Below are 19,485 nucleotides of genomic sequence, written 5' to 3'. Positions count from 1 at the left end.
ACAAGACCCCTGTTCCTGGTATCGGTGGGGGTCTCAGCGGTGAGACACCACTGATCAGATTTTTATCATGTATCCCATGGATAGGTGATAACAGTCTACCTTGGTACGGCCCCTTTAAAGTGGTTTTTGGGACTGCACTCATGTCCTTCAATGACGAAAGTCTCCATATAGTCCCAGAGTGCGTCACAGCTTAGAGAACAAAGAAGGCTTTACAATAAATCAGGCCTAAATCATTTTTTTATTCCATAATCTGGTATTTCACATCTACTTTTCTATACAAAAGTTTGCTATTTTGGAGCAACATTTCATGTTCTTACCCTAAACAAGAAGCATTTTCAGTAAACAAACAACTGAATGACACATAATAGCAGCTGCTCCATCAAGTTTCATAGTTGTTACGTTCAGCCATCAAATTCAACATTTCATTCTCAAAACTGCAATTCAGGAAAAACAAAACACCATAATAATCGAGCTGAAAACTAAAGTCTTGTTTGATCTCCAGACCCCCCTTCTTTTCTTCTAAGGCTATGCTTCCACATTGCAGTAACTGCAGGTACTGTTGTATCTTGTCTCCACCACAAGTATAGGTGGAGACCTAGTGATGGGCAGTATCCGCCCAGTTTGTGCCCACAAGCTGGCTGGCTGGTGCAAGGTCCAAGCAGCATGGAATGAATGAGTTTTGGCTGGGATGAAGAGTTAGGGCAAGGATTTGTTTCAGTGTTAGGCTTACATTATTAGCTGTACATGCTTCCATTTGCAAGTGGGGCCGCATGCAAAAGTCCACTCAACCCACAGCAGCCAGTGGTCACATGGTCTTGCCAATAATGTCAGCAAGATTATGCGGCCATTGGCTGCCACAGGTGGGTGGGGTTTCAGCCGCAATCAGTTTTCACTGTGTGGAAACACTGCCTAGTGTACCAAAATGAGGAGTAATCAAGTCACACAAATTGGCTCCTATGGGAGCCTATGAGAGCTGCTGCAAAAAGGGATTTGAGGGAGTTTAGTAGTGGCTCTGCTAAACTCCCTCCCCCTTCCAGCTCCCTCTCCACCCCTTGTTGGCTGTTGGCAAAGAGGGGAAGGGGGGGGGGGAGCTAGTGTGCTAATCTCCCACCCCCTTCCTTTGCCAACTGCCGGCAAGAGGTGGAGAGGGGACGGAAAGGGGAAGGGAGTTTAGCAGAGCCACTGCTAACCTCCCTTTTTCGGCAGCTCCCATAGGAGTCTATGGGACCAGATGCTGTATTCCGGACGGAAGATAGTTCCATAACTATCTTTTCCAGCCGACTGTTTTTATGCACCCGAAAATCGTCCATCTGAACTGATGCATTGGAATCCAATGCATCAGATGGTCGCATATATTGTCTGGCTCTGAAAGCGCGGCTGATATACGCTCGTGTGAATAAGCCCTCAAGGTGTGCTAACAAATGAGTGTGAAATCTGCACTAAAATCCGCACCAATTGGTATATATTTCGTGCTGCCGATTTTCCAATGCAGAAATTTCGCAGCCTTTTCAAGCAGTGGGATTCTACCCTGAAGGGGCATTACCATCTGAGACATGTATGCCATATTAAAAGTACCTGCCCTAAATATCTGATAGGAGCAAGATTCACTCACAGGACTCAATCTATCGGGAAAATGGAGGTCTCCTTCTGCCCCAATCAGCACTGCAGAGGGGAGTACGCGATATATGAATGTAGATGATGGGTGTTGTGGTAACAACCTAGCATTGCACAGCTGCCATGAACTGCAATGGAAACAGCTGCATGCACAGACAGCCACCTCTTAGGGCTCATTCACACAGACAGCGTTGATGCTCTATTTTACCCTTAAGGGCTCACATGGGTGTATACACTTTCGAAAAACAGATGAATGTTTGTTTTTTAACAATGTGTGCCATTTCTCCCCCCCCCCCCAAAAAAAATGCAAGAAGGCCAACTGATGTAAAGTTTTTTTTGTTTTCACCGTCTTCTGGCAACATGCGTAAAGAACGCAGAGCACACACATGTAACAGCTGTGTTTGATAGTTTTGTTTAACTCCCATAAACTTTTATGAGCAATTTTGGTCCGTGAATACGGACTGAAATGGGACATGCTGCAATTTATTTTATGACCCTGCGTACAGCGCATAATTGTATAACATATGACTGCAGAAGCATGCAAATGGTCATGCGCAGTACAGCTTTTCTTTTTTCTTTTGCATTTCCCACGCCATCGCTTACCCTCAGCCTATACACATTCTAATTGCATATGAACTGTGGGTATATCCGCAACCATAGAACACAATGGGCTGTATGGTAGCGGATTCCGCAGTAACATAGAGCACGCTGCCTTTTATTTTCCGTGAACGGATTACGCAATTCTGACCCGTTAATGTCTATTTCATCGAACTGCGTATTACTGCGGATCATACGATTGCGGAATTCACAATACAAATCCGGTCGTGTGAGACCGGCCTCAAAAATCATGTATTCTAGTATTAGAATATATACAATTGTATACTTAAGCGTGATATCTAAAAGGTTCATTAGGATACCATGTAAACAAGACAGCTAGTATAAATGACACATACTACAATAGATGGGAATTAGTAAGGATGCCTCTAGCCCAGCATAGTAGGGGTTAATGAAGTAAAAGTTGTAAATCAACCAAAATCCGTATTTGATATCTCCAGACTGCACCGGCACATCCTAACAAAGTGCTGCTGCGTACATAACACCTCACTATGGCAGCACAGAAGGCGTCTCGCACATACGCTCAATCAATGCTGATTAATTGTGGATAGCAGACAGTGGTGTAATGCTTGCTCCAGACATGAACTGACTGCACGGTGTCATTACAGCAACTGTGATCTTCACACTGCGAAGACAGCCATCTAGGAGGAGATCAGTGGCAAATCTTGGCTTAGGGAAGACCAAAAGTCTAATCAGGGAAAGACTGCGGGTTTACAAGTTCCTATATACAAGGAGCCTTGTGTGGAGCCGAGTGTTAGGGCAGCAGAAATGCAGTCCTAAGCTCTCGCTCATGACCTGAAGGTTGTGGGCTCAATCCCTAAGTGGCCAGCTCAAGGTTGACCCATCTGTCCAAGGTCGGTAAAATGAGTACCTGGCTTTTGCTGGGGGGAAAAAAAGATGACTGAGGAAGGCAATGGCAAAGACAGTCTGCCATGATAAGGTAACAATGTGACGTCACCCTGGGAGTCAGTCATGACTCAGTGCTTGCACCAGGGGACTTTACCTTACCTCCTATATACAACTAATTTATAGCTCCAACTTGGACATTGTGCAAAGGCATCTTTAGCGGGACATCAGCTTTTGTCAATCCCTTTTTGTTAAAATGGTTCCTTAAAAAACATGATGATCCCTGGGTTTCCTATTGCCGGGACTCCCTGCGATAAGCTGTAGTATGGCAGGGAGCTACACATTCCACTGCAGCACCACAAATGGACAAACAAGGTGTTGCACACATTTTACTGTATTTCTTGCACGTGCAAGTCATGCGCAATTGTGCGTGCAAAAGAAAAAAAATTGTACATATTATTTATATATATATATATATATATATATATATATATATATATATATATATATTGTGAGGGATTAGCGTTTAGGATCGGTAGCAACCTGGGCATAAGCAGTCAGAGACAGTGACACTTGCGATAAAGTCTTTAGTCCAGGCTTTGCCTGGGTTTATTTCAAAGCAAACAAAAGCAAAATACAGGCCTTAACATCAGGCAAACATAAAGGAAATGCTGCTCGTCTGAGCACTTACTATACATGTAGCGTCCCTGTCTACACACTGGTAACCAAACAGCTCCTGCACACAGCCAGCCAGGACTCTCAGACCTGCAAAGGTCTCAGCTCTCCCTTAGGCCCTGTAGGCCCAGGCTTTATATGGCCTGGTACCAGCCCCACCTGGTACGTGGGAGTGACCATCCCACCCTTCACTTTGGTCACTCCAGAAAAGCCGGCCCGGATTATGTGGCTTGGAGCCACTTACACACTACAATGTGTTAGTGGCTTAATGCCACTAACACTATACTGCCGGCTTCCTCCACCGAGCCCAGGCTGCTCGGTGGCACGTATCCGCCCAAGCGCTGCCCAACGCCTCATAGGAGAGCATCCTAGGTGACACATACCTGCCCTCCAGCACCTTGCCGGTCACCGTCTCACAATATATATATATATATATATATATATATATATACACACACACACACACACACACGTTCCCAGCCACAATTAGTTTAATGAGTTTAAAATGTGTTCTTTTTCCAGCACAACTACACAGTGTTTCACGCATCTGCTAGCGGATTGCAAACACATTTGTGCATCCCCATTGACTTCCATGGTGACTTTTCGTGCCCAAATGTGCAGGAAAATATAGCTTGCTGCTTTTTTTTTTTTGGTACAACCGAAATACGCAGGAAATATACACACCTGTGAACGATTGTATTGAAATCAATGAATTCTATACAGTGCACATTGTGCGCGCAAATACGGTTGTATGAATTTGGCCTAAGGCTCCTTTCACACACAGCGATAAATCATTCGCTTGAACGAACAATGACGGAGTTCACACACACAGCCCGTGTATACAGGCAAAAAATATATACAATCCAGAACCTAAATAACTCCATATTAGAGCACAAGGTAATTTTCAGAAAGCCAAGTGTATTCTTATATCCAGAAATCCATAGCCTGCTGTGTACATGAGGAATAACTATATATGGCCATTATATGACTTGCTTCTGGTATTTATCACCAGTTTTCCGCTTTGCAGGCTATCTCTGTAATTTTCAGTTTTACATGAATTGGTTTGTGGAGACCAGCTGCTATAACATCTCCAATGTACTGCACACAGAAAGTAGAGGTAATCCTACTCCCCTATTTCTATCTCTACTATATTAAGAAGCAGCAGCATGGAGAACATTATGCAGTAGTACTGAGCAGTGTAGATGTGAATCCAGTAGCTGTAAAACAGTAATACACTATTTTTGCATGTCTCTGCTTCTCTCACTTGGCTCCTCTATACACCTACCTGCACTTCTGTGATTGCATTATGGAAACATGGCCAATCAACTAATCAGAGAACACGACCTTTTAGCCAAGCCAGAAGTCTGTCTGATTGGCGGACCAAGCAGGAGGGTTCAGAGTTGGACAGGGTTTTTCAGGGCCCACCAATAAAGTTCATTCTTGGCTTCCCCTGTACATACAAATAATATCTGATTCCTAGTCATAAATTCCTCAAAGCTGCATTCTCCCTATATTTCAATAGAAAGTGGCTGCGTTTGCATGCAGCCCTGTCTCCATTGAAGTCTATGGAGAACGCAGCAAGCAGGAATGTTAGACTCCCTTTTACTCAATATGTGTAGATCCTGTGTGCAGCTCATGTGGGGAATAGGGGGCTGGGGGCCCACCCTGGCTCAGGACTCCCCAAGGAATTCACCTGTGGGCTAGTCATAGCCTGGGAGGACTAGTGTGACCAATGAAAGAACAGGGCTTGCTATATGAACCTGTCATTGTGGAGTCTTCTGGTGGCTGTGTTCTACACTCTGGTCTCCCGATAGTCTGACCAGATTCCTATTCTGACTCTATATACCTGTATAGCTTCCCTGCCTGTTCTGCTTACCCTGTACCTAGCCTGATTCCCTTCCTGTATTCTCCTCCATGCGGATACCTGGACTCTTACCTTGACATGTCTAAACTACCCACTTCCCTGCAGTCTTAGTTCCTGTAGTCCTCCTGGTTTTGGCCCTGCCCTGTACCTGACTCTGATCCCCATACCCTTTGGCTCCCTCTAGCCTCGCTATACTGATCCTTAGACTGTGTGGACTCTTCTGCATGGAACGACTATGGTTTAAACAATCACCGAATCATACAAAATAATTGCTCTGTGTAATTGAATTGAATGATAACTGGGATTGAATGAGAAGTTCTTTGCTTATGTAGACATAAAAATCATATTTCATCATTTGCCAGTTGTTTCATGTAAAAGCTGATCATTCAGTCGTTCACACAGCATCCCCAGGCATTTCCAGACTCCCCTGGACTAAATAAGCTATGATCAAAAAATGATAGAAAATGTAAACTTTTATCTGCACGTGTAAACGGACAATGATTGAAAGCAAACTACTTGGTTATCATTCGCTCATTCCAATGATTAACTGCTCTGTGTGAACGAACTCTTTTACTTTGTGGTCCGTTTGCTCCACCAATCAGCGGCTTCTCTGGTGCTGCACCCTAGTGAGTCTCAGCAGCAGTAGGCCATACCCTCTAAAAGGGGTTTTCAGGGTAAAACCCTGCGGCCCATAAGAGGTTGCTAGTCAGAGTAGCTTGTGCCTGGTTATGGATGCACAGTTGCTGGACAGGTATTTGCTCCCTTGGCAGAAACATCCTTTCCTCCTCCCTCCCTAGATGTCTATGAGTAGCATATCATTGAGAGATGGAGAAAGAAAGGAGACAGAGAAGTACAGAAAGTAGCATTTTCTCTGATCAGATTACACAGTTTCTTATATTTGCCTGTACTATTGATTCATGCAGAGCTTGTTGAAAGCTCAATGATCATTAACCCTTTCCAATCCACTGTCTGACGTCTAAAGACATTATGATTTAATGCTGTACAGCTCCGATGCTGGAAGACATCCTTCGGGGTTCTCTTATTGTATGTTGCCAGCCTCTCTGCTGTCAGAGCCTATCCAATGTGTCACCTCATGCAGTACTGGCTTTAGCCAGCATATAGCGCTGTTGTATAATGGTAGAAAAAGAGTAAGCCCCCCTAGGAAAACCAGGATACAAATTGGATTGGAAAGGGTTAAAACAAGGAAAAAGACGGATAAATGCTACAGCTAAGGAAAGCTCTTCTCCAGCAAGGATCATGGATGTATTTTTTGGTCATGTCTTTTCAAGCTAACATTTTATTTCCAACTGCAGTCACCACTCCATCAATGGGAGTCGGTCTGCCAATCATGTTCAATATGCCCATTCATTCCTCAGCGTAGTAGAGAGGAACAAGCTTACTGCTTGCTATTGCTTTCTATATACTGGCATTACTGAATAGAAGAACATCAATCTTCACAGGCGCCTCTTCGGTGACTGGCTCAAAGACATTTATGGTGATTCGCCCTCATAAACTGGCTTATCCTCCCTGAATTGGATGCAGGCTTGTCACATGCACATGAATGTATAAAGGGCATTACTGCATCTACAATTTCGTACAGACATTTTTTAAATGGAACGAGATGTTCAACTGAATTCTGTATTACACAGCTAATAATAATGCCAATAATATGGAGCCACACAGAACACAATATGGCACCACGCAAAGTGCCTATGACTGTAGTATGGGGCCACAGGGAGTCCGTAGTATAAAGTCATCTGCATAAAGCATATGTGGGCGCAGAGGTACCGCCAATCATGGGTGTAAGTATAAGGGGTGCAGAGGGTGCGGTCAACCCTGGGCCCAGGAGCCCTAGGGGGCCCATAAAGTCTCTCTTCCCCATATTGTAAACCAATACTATCAATGAAGCTTCATAGTTGGGGGCCCAGTTCCAGATTTTGCACTGGGGACCAGCAGCTTCAAGTTACGCCTCTGCATCCAGTACATATTTCTAGATGGCTGATGACTTCAGCAGCCCAGGACCTCAAAGCATCTGTGGTGGAGAAGGCATATGAAGACTCTCAAGGACCTCACCAAGGAAAAAGCTGCACTTGTAACTTTACCTAGATGGTCAATCTAAGGCAATGTTTCCCAAACTCCTACCCTCACGGACCCCGCTCACCCAACCTGACTTGTTGATGGGTTGTGAAGACCAGAATTTGGAAAACACTGCTTTAAAGGGGTTGTCCATTTGTAAATTATTGTTGGCCGAATCTCAGGATAGGTCAACATTAGCATATCGTGAGGGTCCATTGCAGGGGACCACTGCTGATTATCTTTTCTCTGCACAGGGGTGGTCATGCACTGAGCACATTTCTGCTGGAAGCAGACAGCTCCATTCTCAGTGCAGTGGCTCGATTTGGTATGGTCGGTCAAGTTCTCTTGTAAATGGATGGGAATTGGGCCTGCAATACTGAGCTTGACCACTGCAGTGCGAAAGGAGCTGTCTGCTTCCTGCAGAAATCAGATCAGAGCATACTTCCATACTCGGGTGAAAAGATTTGGGGGGCGCCGCGGGGCGGGAGGCGTGGCTGAGCGGGGGGGGGGGGGGCAGCAGTGGGGAACAGGGGGGAGCCCTCTCTCCCTCTCCCCCCACTTCCCGCTGCAACCCCCCACTCACCCACGGCACCCCCCGAATCTTTTCACCCGAGTACGGAAGTACTCGAAAATCGCGACGCTCGGGCGAAAAAGGGGCGTGGCCGAGTAGGTTCGCTCATCTCTATTCGTGACCTATCCTGATAATGGGTCATCAATAGTTTACAACTGAACAACCCTTACAAAAGGTATGCTTAAAGGTCACCTGTCACATTTAACATGCAGTCTGATTTGCTAACAACTTTAAAGAGGAGAAGGAACTGAACAGATTATATATAGTTCTGTGAAATCCCTGCTCTTTCTGTGCTCAGGAGTCCAGTGGGCGGTCCTACCAGGGAATGACAGCTATCACTCTATGCTCACTCATACAGGGAAGACTGTCACTAAATAGGACCGCCCACTGGACTCCTAAGCAAAAAGGGGAGGTTTCACTCAATGCATCACAAGTAAACGGAATATTTTCCCACAAAACGATATATTGATCTGCTTGGTTCTTCCTGTTCTATAACATGAGGCTGGAAAATTGGATAGAATGTTTACAGCAACAGATTCTCCTTAAAGGAGATGTCCCGAGGCAGCAAGTGGGGTTATACACTTCTGTATGGCCATAATAATGCACTTTGTAATGTACATTGTGCATTAATTATGAGCCATACAGAAGTTATAAAAAGTTTTTTACTTACCTGCTCCGTTGCTAGCGTCCTGGTCTCCATGGTGCCGACTAATTTTTGGCCTCCGATGGCCAAATTAGCCGCGCTTGCGCAGTCCGGGTCTTCTGCTGTTCTCTATGGGGCTCCGTGTAGCTCCGTGTAGCTCCGCCCCGTCACGTGCCGATTCCAGCCAATCAGGAGGCTGGAATCGGCAGTGGACCGCACAGAAGAGCTGCGGTCCACGGAGGAAGAGGCCATCTTCAGCGGTGAGTAGAGAAGTCACCGGAGCGCCGGGATTCAGGTAAGCGCTGTGCGGGTGGTTTTTTTAACCCCTGCATCGGGGTTGTCTCGCGCCGAACGGGGGGGGGGTTTAAAAAAAAAAAAACCCGTTTCGGCGCGGGACATCTCCTTTAAGCAGAGTAAGAAATGTTAGGGGGTGTGGCCTAAACTATTCTAGTATTATAATTAAGCATGTGCTTATTAAGTCCCTCAGCAGAGCCTCAAGGTGCAAGTAGGTGGGGATTCTTCAACACTACAAACAATTCATAAATCAAACATAATATCCCCTTGAGACAAAAATGAATACAAATCCAATTATTATGCCCATACATTACACGCAGAAATGTATTTTTTACAACATAACACTTTCCAAGCAAAATGAGAGTGTTAATTGTAAACGTCTAAGGCTTTTTTCACACCCTCGTTAGGGCTCAGTTCACGGAGAGAAACTAAAAAAATGGATCTGTTTTTTTCCCCCCATTGATCTCAGAAGAATTAGAAAAAAAAAAAACGTAAAGGCTTCCATTTGCTTCCATTCTGTCAGGTTTCCGGTTTTTGTTTTTTTTAAATGGAAAAATAGCGCAGTCCGCCTTTTTCTTTGCTTTCTGCTTTTTTGAAACCCCATTGAAATCAGTGGGGGAATAAACTGATCATTTTTGGAGGAGAGAAACTGAACAAAAATGGGAGTAGAAAGATGGAAACCCTGAACTGATCCTAACGCAGATGTGAAGGCACCGTTGAACTGCCAGCTTGTAAATGATCAGAGGGTTTATGGCATCCACCATCCTCACATTCTCACTGGGAGGCTGGAGAGCAATTGGACACATAACGTCCCTTTAAAACATAACAATCATGTGTTGATTCCGAATGCTGCCCATTATTAATAAAAGGGGATCATTTTGTGCAGTAATTGCCAGGGTATTAATTATCATCAGACTGTGGGTTATGCCAGCCGTCTCTTCTACGCAGCTTCCTCCTCCTCTCAGCTGGAGGACGTGCTGCAATTTTCAGTCTCCTGTGTCCAACCGTCACCTCCACTTTGTCAAAATCTTGTCAGTCCGCCAGCACTTCTCACTACATTATATTCTTTCAAATTTGCTATTGTCTTGTAATACATAAGAAACTTGAACTTTTATCACTTCTGAAGTGTTTAATGTAAGATGATAACTGTTTCAGGAGAGGATTATATGCAAGTTTCCGGGTACTGGGAAACAGAGGAAGGTGGCACATGGCAAGTCTTGGTTGGCATGAATGCATCAAACTTCAGACTGGCACACATGTGGGAGGTAACGGGCAATAGATTTAAGGAAATAATGTTTTGTTCCCCTCAGAGCAAAAACAAGAAATGGGCATCAAGCGAATATTTGAGTTTACTGTCATTTTAAAAGGGTTGCCTGATTTTGACAATCTCTCAGCTCTGCAGAACTAACTATAACTTGAAGCTGCTGGGTCCTAATGCAAAGTCTGCATCACGGCCTAGTATTATAATGCTTTATTTATACTAATGGTCTCATATATCCGGAAGACCAGTAGTATCCGGGCCCTAAGGTTTAAGGGCCCGGATACAGCTGCATCCTCTGCACCCACTATTGTTACGCCCCTACGTCTTAGAAGAGTCCTGCAAAAAAATCAGCAGGACGTTCTGCTGCTAGGAACCACAGTGATCAACTGTGATTTGGGAAGGAACATAGCAGTAAGTATTGAATTTTCCTGCAGCGCCACCACAGGAGAAAAAAAGTATGACATGGTGATATTGAAATCAATGGGCTGTCTGGGCAATGACAGAGTCCCCCAGATAAAGAAGTGCTCTTCGTAGCCAATCTACTCTAGCTAAACGTAACAATGTTTCATATACTACAACCTAAATTTTGTTATGTGGCATCAAGATGTTGGATACAATCATCGAACCTGATTAGAAAGATATAGTGGATCGGTTTTAAAGGAGTTGAAGTGGCTCCAATGATGACGTCACCACGGCACGTGGCAGTGGCAGTCAATCACTGGCTGCGATGGTGATGTGGCGACACTATGAGGTTGTAGCCAGTGATAACTGCAGTGGTTACATGTTGTTGGATATATCAATTCTGGAGTGATCAGCGACAAGCGGAGAACCCAGGAAGCAGTGGGGAATTGTAAGCAGTTTATGAAGAATGTTATCGCCGGGCAACCCCTTTAACATTTCCATAGATCATCATTATGTTAATGGGCACAACTATCTGGTTATCTGACAGCTTGTGAACCGTAATTTACTGCAAAGATAACCAGAGATGTGAAAAAAAATCCCCAACATGACAAACATTCTGATTTCCTACAACATGGTTTTTCATGAAAACCATTAGTTTAGTAGGAAATATTATGCATGTATATAACCCCAAATAGACTTTCCTTACATGTAGCGTTCACCCCCATCAACTTAGACTAATCATATAGCAATGGAGCAGCTTTCCATCAGTTGAACACGATTTTTCCTAATACTGTATGTAATGCCCAAAAGAAAAAAAACATATATCCATCCTGTTCAGCCTATTAACCCCCAATGTTGATCCAGAGGAAGGCAAAAAAACACCAATGAGGTAAAAGCCAATTTTCCCCATTTAATGGAAAAATAATTGCATCCTGTAGAGTTCTAATACCGTTAACAACAATTGTCATTGATCAGAATATCATCTGTCTATGACCACGATGCTACTACTACTTGATTCCTGTTATGTGTGGCACAGAGCCGTAATATGGCGGTCATGCCATACTATGAAGGCCTCATTACCTCTGTATTGTGATGTATGTTTGCACAGAGATGTTTTCTGGATGCGTATAAGACGCCATATAGGTGCCAATGTTTCCCCATAAGAATCAATGAAGTACATATTGGATGCGTGCGGAGGCCAGTGCTTAGTCTTCACGTCTATGGTGCACTGCTGGATTATGGAATTTTATCAATAAACAATACGTACAAAATGCATTTTAACCCTTAACTCACTGCGCGATTTTTGCAACCACAACTCACTTTGCGGGGTCAAGAAAGACCCCAATAATGAATGGTACTAACCTTAAATTAAGTACATTGGTGGTTTTTGAATTAAACAGGCTGTAATCTTGATATAGTCATAAATTTTTCTAATATTTTAAAAGACACCATCATCAATAAGTGTCTCAAAAATAGAACACATCATATTTAGAAAAGTTTTTTCAGCATTGCATATAGGGTTAAATATCTTAAAACAAAGCATTCAAACAGCTTATACATTGGCCATAGCAAATCATCAATTCTTGTATCTTACCCGAAATACGAAAATAACATTTACAAACATACAAAAACCCCCAGAAACGGATAGTCTTCTTTTTAAGCGCATTTGGGGGTACATACTATCCATGTTAATGCATAGACCGCACACGGCCCCATTATAAGCCTATAAGGTTATGCACATGGTCGCTGTATAAGTTCCAGTTATTTGTTCGGCTAGGTGCACACAGACTGTTGCTCGTTTGCTGTCCAATGCAAGTTGCACCCGAGCCTCCAGACACAACTCGCGCTCACGCTTAGTGCGCACCTAGTCGAAAAAATAACTGGAACTTATAAGAATCAGCCTTATCATCTGGTAGTGTGAGGAACTAATTATTATATTGGCTGTTCATCTTCACTTTGGTCCCTAATATGGGCCTTAAAGTGACCCTACGGTTTCGGGACACAATTCTGTCCCAAAAACGGAGGGTGGAGGGGGTATCTTACAGGTACTTTATCTTCTCCTCCTGGCCTTTCGTTCCCCCAGTTCCGGTTTCATTTTTTAGGCAGTCAAGATGTCTGCCACCATCTTTAGATCACCAGAGCGTCTACAGTGCATTGGTAATGTTAGGACTAGCAATGGACTATAGGTGCTCTGTGATATAGGTGCTCTCACATGATCAGCACTGGCCGATCACAGAGCACTTCACAGTGTCTATTAGAGCATTGAAAAAAGGTGGTGGCTATGATGGCCACTCGAACCAACGGAACTGAGGAGCTAGGATAAAGTATAGATAGGGTTCCCTCTGCCCTCCAATCACAGGACAGAATTTTGTCCTGAAACTGAAGGGGCGCTGTATTTGCTCTTCAGTTAGGAAATATGTAGCGTTTCCTATCTAAAACAAATAGAACACATTATGAGAATGCAAACTAAAAACTTAATGAACATAATTCACTTAGTCGGGTCAGATGCGAACCCAACATGGTCTTCACTGTGTGTAGTTCAGGCGCAGCCATATGAGTGTGTGTCACCGGGCACTAACCGCTGTGAACTGAGATTAGGCAGAAGTCACACCCAGAATCAGATGTGGTGGGGTCTTTTTTGACCTTGCCAAGTGAGCGGTAGGTTAAAATACACAATTTGTCAAGAAAAAAAAAAAGTAAAACATCAAGCACCTAGAAGGAGTTGTCGTTTTGCTGCAAAACTTCACATGCAGTTACATCACAGGCAGATATGCCAATGATGAGAGAGGTGGTGGCATTAAATGAACGGTCCTGTCACCTGAAGCCCAAAATGTGGTTCCACCCTTGGCCTATAAAAAGGCTCTTAGAGGCTCCTTGTGTGTAGTGACCTCTTCTTCCGCTTGTGTAGAGCTTGTTGACCGCTAGACGCCTCTACAACGCAATCTCCCAGTTAATAGAGTTTGAGAAGGGGCATTAATGTAATGTGAGAAGCTGGATGGTCGAATCGATGCCCGACACCTGGGCAAGTCTAACCAGACCATTAGGAGGTGTAGGGACCAGTGGATGCACAAGGGCACACACACACACACACAAGACGACTGGACTTAGGACGCCCTCGACAGACCACCAGTAGAGAGGATCGTCTGATCATCCAACAAGCATGAGCAGTTCCAACTGTTTCGTTGCCCAACATCCAAAGACAGGTGGTGTCATCGTTACAGGCCCTTGTGTATGTCACAACCATTTGAGGCACTTGGCTGAAGGATATTTGGTCTCATGGTGTCCATTACGTGTACTGACTTTGACAGCCACTGGCACCTCCATTTGTAGTTGGTATCATAAATGACGAAACTAGACTGCTAAGGAGTTGAACCGGGTTGTTTCAGCAATTAATCCAGCTTTTGTTTGGGCACTAACGATGGTCAATCCTGCCTTTTCTGTAGAGTGGCACACTGCCCCCACTGCTGGTGTGATGGTCTGGGGATCCTTCACATACGACAGTCGGTCACTCCTAGTAGTGGTTCAAGGGACAATGACAGCTCAGCGATATGTTCAGGACATCCTGCAGCCACATGTGTTCCTCTCATGGCGGCTTCCAAGAGGCAGCAGGATAATGCTCGGCCGCACACAGAAGGGAGTCACAAGAATACCTCCGCAACATTGTCACACTTCCGTGGCCGCCCTTTTGGTAGATTTATCACCGATAGAATATGTATGGGTCAAGCTCAAATGCAAACTTCAACAACCTATGAGTTTGCACGATCTAGAGGCTCAGTTGAAGCAAATATGGAATGATATGCCGCAGGATAATAGACGCCCATATTACATCTTGTATCAAAGCTAGAGTCAGCACAACAGGGTACTAGAGCCTCCATGCTCCCCTGTATGACATCTTGTATCCAAGCTAGAGGCGGTACAGCAGGGTACTACAGCCTCCATGCTCACCTTTATGACATCTTGTATCCAAGCTAGATGCTGTACAACAGGGTACTAGAGCCTTCATGTTCCCCCATATCACATCTTGTATCCAAGCTAGAGGCGACCCAACAGGGTACTAGAGCCTCCATGCTTACCTGTATGACATCTTGTATCCACGCAGAGGCGATACAACAGGGTACTAGAGCCTCCATGCCTGCCCATATCACATCCTGTATCCAAGCTAGAGGTGGTAAAACAGGGTACTACAGCCTCCATGCTCACCTGTATGACATCTTGTATCCAAGCTAGATGCTGTACAATTGGGTACCAGAGCCTTCATGCCCACCCATATCATATCTTGCATCCAAGCTAGAGGCAGCACAACAGGGTACTAGAGCCTCCATGCCCACCCTTATCACATTTTGTATCCAAGCTAGAGGCAGCACAACAAGGTACTAGAGTCTCCATGCCCACCCTTATCACATCTTGTATCCAAGTTAAGGCGGTACAACAGGGTACTAGAGTCTCCATGCCCGCCTGTATCACATCTTGTATCTAAGCTAGAGGTGGTACAACAGGGTACTAGAGCCTCCATGCCCGCCCTTATCACATCTTGTATCCAAGTTGAGGCGGTACAACAAGATACTAGAGCCTCCCTATAAGGGGGCAGTTTTCAGCAATAAATTATCAATTTGCTCTGATATTGCAATCAGCGTTACAATCACACAGAGAAAGTTTCATTCGATTCCGACAACTCCTTCTAGATACTTGATCTTATTTGACAATGAGTGTATATTTTTGTTTGTCCTTCCATTGCGTCATTTTTGAGAATAAGCAAACAATTTTTTTCTGCTCTGTCTACAATGACGGCATTTAAAAGATGTTCAGATGACAGTATAGGTAGGGCAGTGATATACAGCAAAAGGATCAAACACATTGGCTTTTATGTTCCTGATGGAAATGTAGTAAAACTCACTGTTATTTGTGATGGAAGAATATCAGGAAAGGGAAAATGGGTAAATGTGCGTGTAGCACTAAGGGGCTGGAGATGCAACAGTTACATTATGATATTGTATCCCCGGAATACAATGTAACACATAAAATGATACATAATAATACATTAATAAAACACTGTGCAAAAGATCAATATTTTATTTCCTAGCTTGCAATGGATTTGTAGCACAGCTGTTAAAATAAAAAACAAGATTACTGTCGGAGGAAATATACATGGAGCGCCGAGAAAAATGCTAATTTATTTAATCCAAAATTCATTTTCCAGCAGCAAAAGAGCAGGAGAGGCAGGCAAATGTGCCACAGTCTAGACTAGTGCACTGTGATGTTATCCAACCACTAAGGTGAAGGACGCAAAACGGTGTGTGGCACTACAGAGCAGGTACCCAGATGGCAGCATATAGTGTTAACTGGAGGCTATACAAGCACGAATGTCAATCACGATGCAGCGTAATGTGCTGGCTTTCCAATCTCTTTCGAATGACATCACATTCTAAGTTACTAAGCTTTAATACGGACGACGTTCTGAATTTACGACACGACTAAAAACGATTCCGAATGCAGAATATTGACTATTTCTTGCATTTAAAGGGTCATAGAAGGGCAGAGTGAACATAGAAGAAGTCATTGATTGATGCAGTAATGCAGACAACAATGTGTTCTTCTCAATCCCAGGCCAAGAAGACATGAGATATGGAAGAAATGTGGGGCACTGACTTGGCAAGGGTACTGTGAAATGAAATATACTGTAAACAAGGCTCTCAGGTAACTGCTCCGGGCAGACAATGCTGGCTCTGTTCCTATTCACACCTGTCTGGAGGATTTCTCTATTTGCAGCACAAATCTGGAAGCCAAAGGGTAAAAAAAAAAATGGAACAGGTTGCTGCAGACAGAGGAAAGCACAGCAACCTGACTCCGGCATGAAGATGTAATAAGGAGAGGAGGATATGAGAAGGAGATCTTGAAGGAGCCTCAGTCTTACCTACTCTATGGATGTGAATCCTGCACTGACTGCTAATCCATCAGAAGAGGCAGCTCCGAGCTGTGCAGACGAAGAGGAGATCAGCACCATTCCTCCTGGTTACATGATGTTGGCAGGCAAGGAGGATGTGAAGGGGCACGTACTGCACCCCCCTGCCAGTCTCATACAGGAGCCACTCTCTGCCTGGCTTCAGCATTCCGCCTGGCACAAGCCTGACCTTTGCAATGTGTGTGGTGGGCTCCTTATGGGAAGGGTCTGCTGGATGTGGACCCCGGACTCCACCTGTCTCCTTGCACTTTGCAGCAAGAGTCTCCTTCTTAATGCAATAAGGAGCGCTGCTGGCAGATCAGCCCATACTACAAGACAGAGGAGGAGGAGGGAGCAGCCAAGGAATGCAGATCCAGATCCATCAAGGAGGGGAGGGAGGAGGAGATGGAGGTGGTCTCAGCTGGGCAAGCCACCTCCTTCCTGGGAAGGTGGGGGCAGGATTTCCTTACACCTGCACAGAGGAGATAAAGCACCCCCCCAGCAATCATAGAGGGGGCTTTATTCTTCTCCTCAGTGCAGGCTGCTTTATCTGACAAGTACACAGGGTCCTGCTGCTGCAACCACTGATAGTAGACATGGGGGCTGGCAGGAGAAAATAGAGCTTTTCCCTTCTTCTGGGGTGATTTCTAAACAGCTGAAGAGCAGAGGATGCAGTATTGGCCAATGTTCACACACACTCATCAGCAAGAACGTTAAAACCACTGACAAGTGAAGTGAATGGCACTGATTACCTTAGGACTATTGCACCTGTCACTGGGATACAGTCTTGGGGCTAAAGGTTCCAATTATTGCCGGCCTTGGCTAGATGTGACCAGTGCAGTCACACAGGGTGCTGGCTGCCAGCTTGTAGGGGAAGGGGGCAATAGCGGGTAGGGTAGCGGTATTGGAGCAGAGCATGCCATCAGATTAAGTTCTGTATCAGCTTGGTTCTGGTGCTGTATTTATGTACTAAACATAGTTCTGGTACTGTATGTATACACTAATCTTAGTTCTGGTGCTGCATTTATGCACAGAGCCTGGTTCTGGTGCTGTTTATATGCACTCAGCTTCGTTCTGGCACTGTGTATATACATTGATCTTAGTGCTGGTGCTGCATTATGAACTTGGTTCTAGTACTATATTTTATGAGCTTTGTTCTGGTGCTGTATATATGTACTGAGCTTGGTTCTTGCATTGTATTTATGTACTGAGCTTGGTTCTTGCATTGCATTTGTGTACTGAGCTTGGTTCTTGCGTTGCATTTGTGTACTGAGCTTGGTTCTGGTGCTGTATTTATGCATTAATCTTTGTTCTGTTGCGGCATTAATTTACTGAGCTTGGTTCTGGTACTATATTTATGTTAAAAGCTTGGTTCTGGTGCTGGATCCAGGCGCAAAAATTCAGCATCACCCCACTCCACCCCTGATGAAACCAAATCCGATGGCCACCAGTTCTACTCATAGGTGCAGATCACAGAGGTGGGACACATATCTATCAGGCATTTGGGATGCTTTCACACAGGTTGTCTTGGATGCAGTAAAAAATGCACAAAAACTGCATCAGACAAAACCTTGGGTGTTTGTTGTGCAGTAGTGATGTGTCGTACCGGCATGTAACCATTACAGCCAATCACTGTCTGCAAAAACAATGCCAGTAAGTATGACCTGTGATTGCTATGGGTATTGCTGGGGCAATGTTAATGGGAACCAGCAGGGGACTTAACGGCAGTATATTATCTGTTTTGTCTTTTTAATGTATTCAGCAACTAGAAAATTTTGCAGGGAGCCAGCGAGGATGACTTTACCCAGAACTTTGCATATAACACATGCACCATGTAAGCCCTTTGTGTATTTTTAATCACTAATATTTACAGATTTTATTCTTTTTATGGGGACTAACAATTTTTAAATAAAACCTCTACCTGAATCCAGGTGATAGGCCCTGTTCAACAACCACATTCCACGTGTGCAGCTATAGTCTTGATCTTGGGCTCCAGATCTTCTAGCCCAATGCACTCACAATTAAAACAGAGTTGACTTTTTGTTTCTCTGGCCCTTGAAAGTCCTTGTCTGGACCCTCCTCTTCTAGACACTTGCCAATCTGCGCTGGCAGCACAGACATCTATGCAACACATCAGCATTGGGCTCTAACACCGCTTGGCCATTGGGAGTCGCGATCTGTCTCGGTGGGAACCAGAGGATGCTGGGCAGCGCTGTTAAGAGTGGAGTGCTGTCGCTCAGAGCCACATGGCTACACACAAGCCCAGACTGTACTTTGGTGGCAAGGAAGGGGGCTGCGGGTACCTGATCTCAACTGCGTTCCGTATAGCTATACCACTGGTGGGATATTTTAGGCAGCGAGTGGTTAGTTCGGGAATTTAATTTGTTGGAAGCAGCAAAAAGGAACATGTAAGAATCTGAGCGACTGTGACAAGGATGTACCATGGGAAGAAGACAAGCTGGCAGAGGCAGTATGATGTTCTGGGCAATGTGCTACTGGGCACTTGGGTCCTGATGTTCATGTGGGTGCAACAGTGACATGTACTACCTGCCCTAATATTGAACAGTAAAATGAGCCCAACTGTTCAGGAGTGGATTGAGGAACATGACATCGAGATGAAGGGGATGACTTGTCCTCCAAACAGCTACTTCACCCACAAAGTCACGCGGATGATTGTAATGGCTGC

General features: G+C 44.6%; 1 protein-coding gene across 1 annotated transcript in view; it reads right to left on the bottom strand.

Moving 5' to 3' along the window:
• SRCIN1 (SRC kinase signaling inhibitor 1) overlaps positions 1 to 17,062 on the bottom strand; it is a 121,145-nt gene extending 104,083 nt beyond the window's left edge. Inside the window, exon 1 of the mRNA XM_066587804.1 lies at positions 16,773 to 17,062. The gene's annotated coding sequence lies outside the window, so the exon portion shown is untranslated. The remainder of the gene's footprint in view (positions 1 to 16,772) is intronic.
• Between the last annotated feature and the right edge of the window lie 2,423 nt (positions 17,063 to 19,485).

The sequence above is a fragment of the Eleutherodactylus coqui genome, chromosome 13 (genome assembly GCF_035609145.1).
Source record: "Eleutherodactylus coqui strain aEleCoq1 chromosome 13, aEleCoq1.hap1, whole genome shotgun sequence".
In the NCBI taxonomy this organism is placed as follows: domain Eukaryota; kingdom Metazoa; phylum Chordata; class Amphibia; order Anura; family Eleutherodactylidae; genus Eleutherodactylus; species Eleutherodactylus coqui.
Note: the sequence above shows the minus strand (reverse complement) of the source record. Positions and strands in the feature narration are given on the sequence as shown.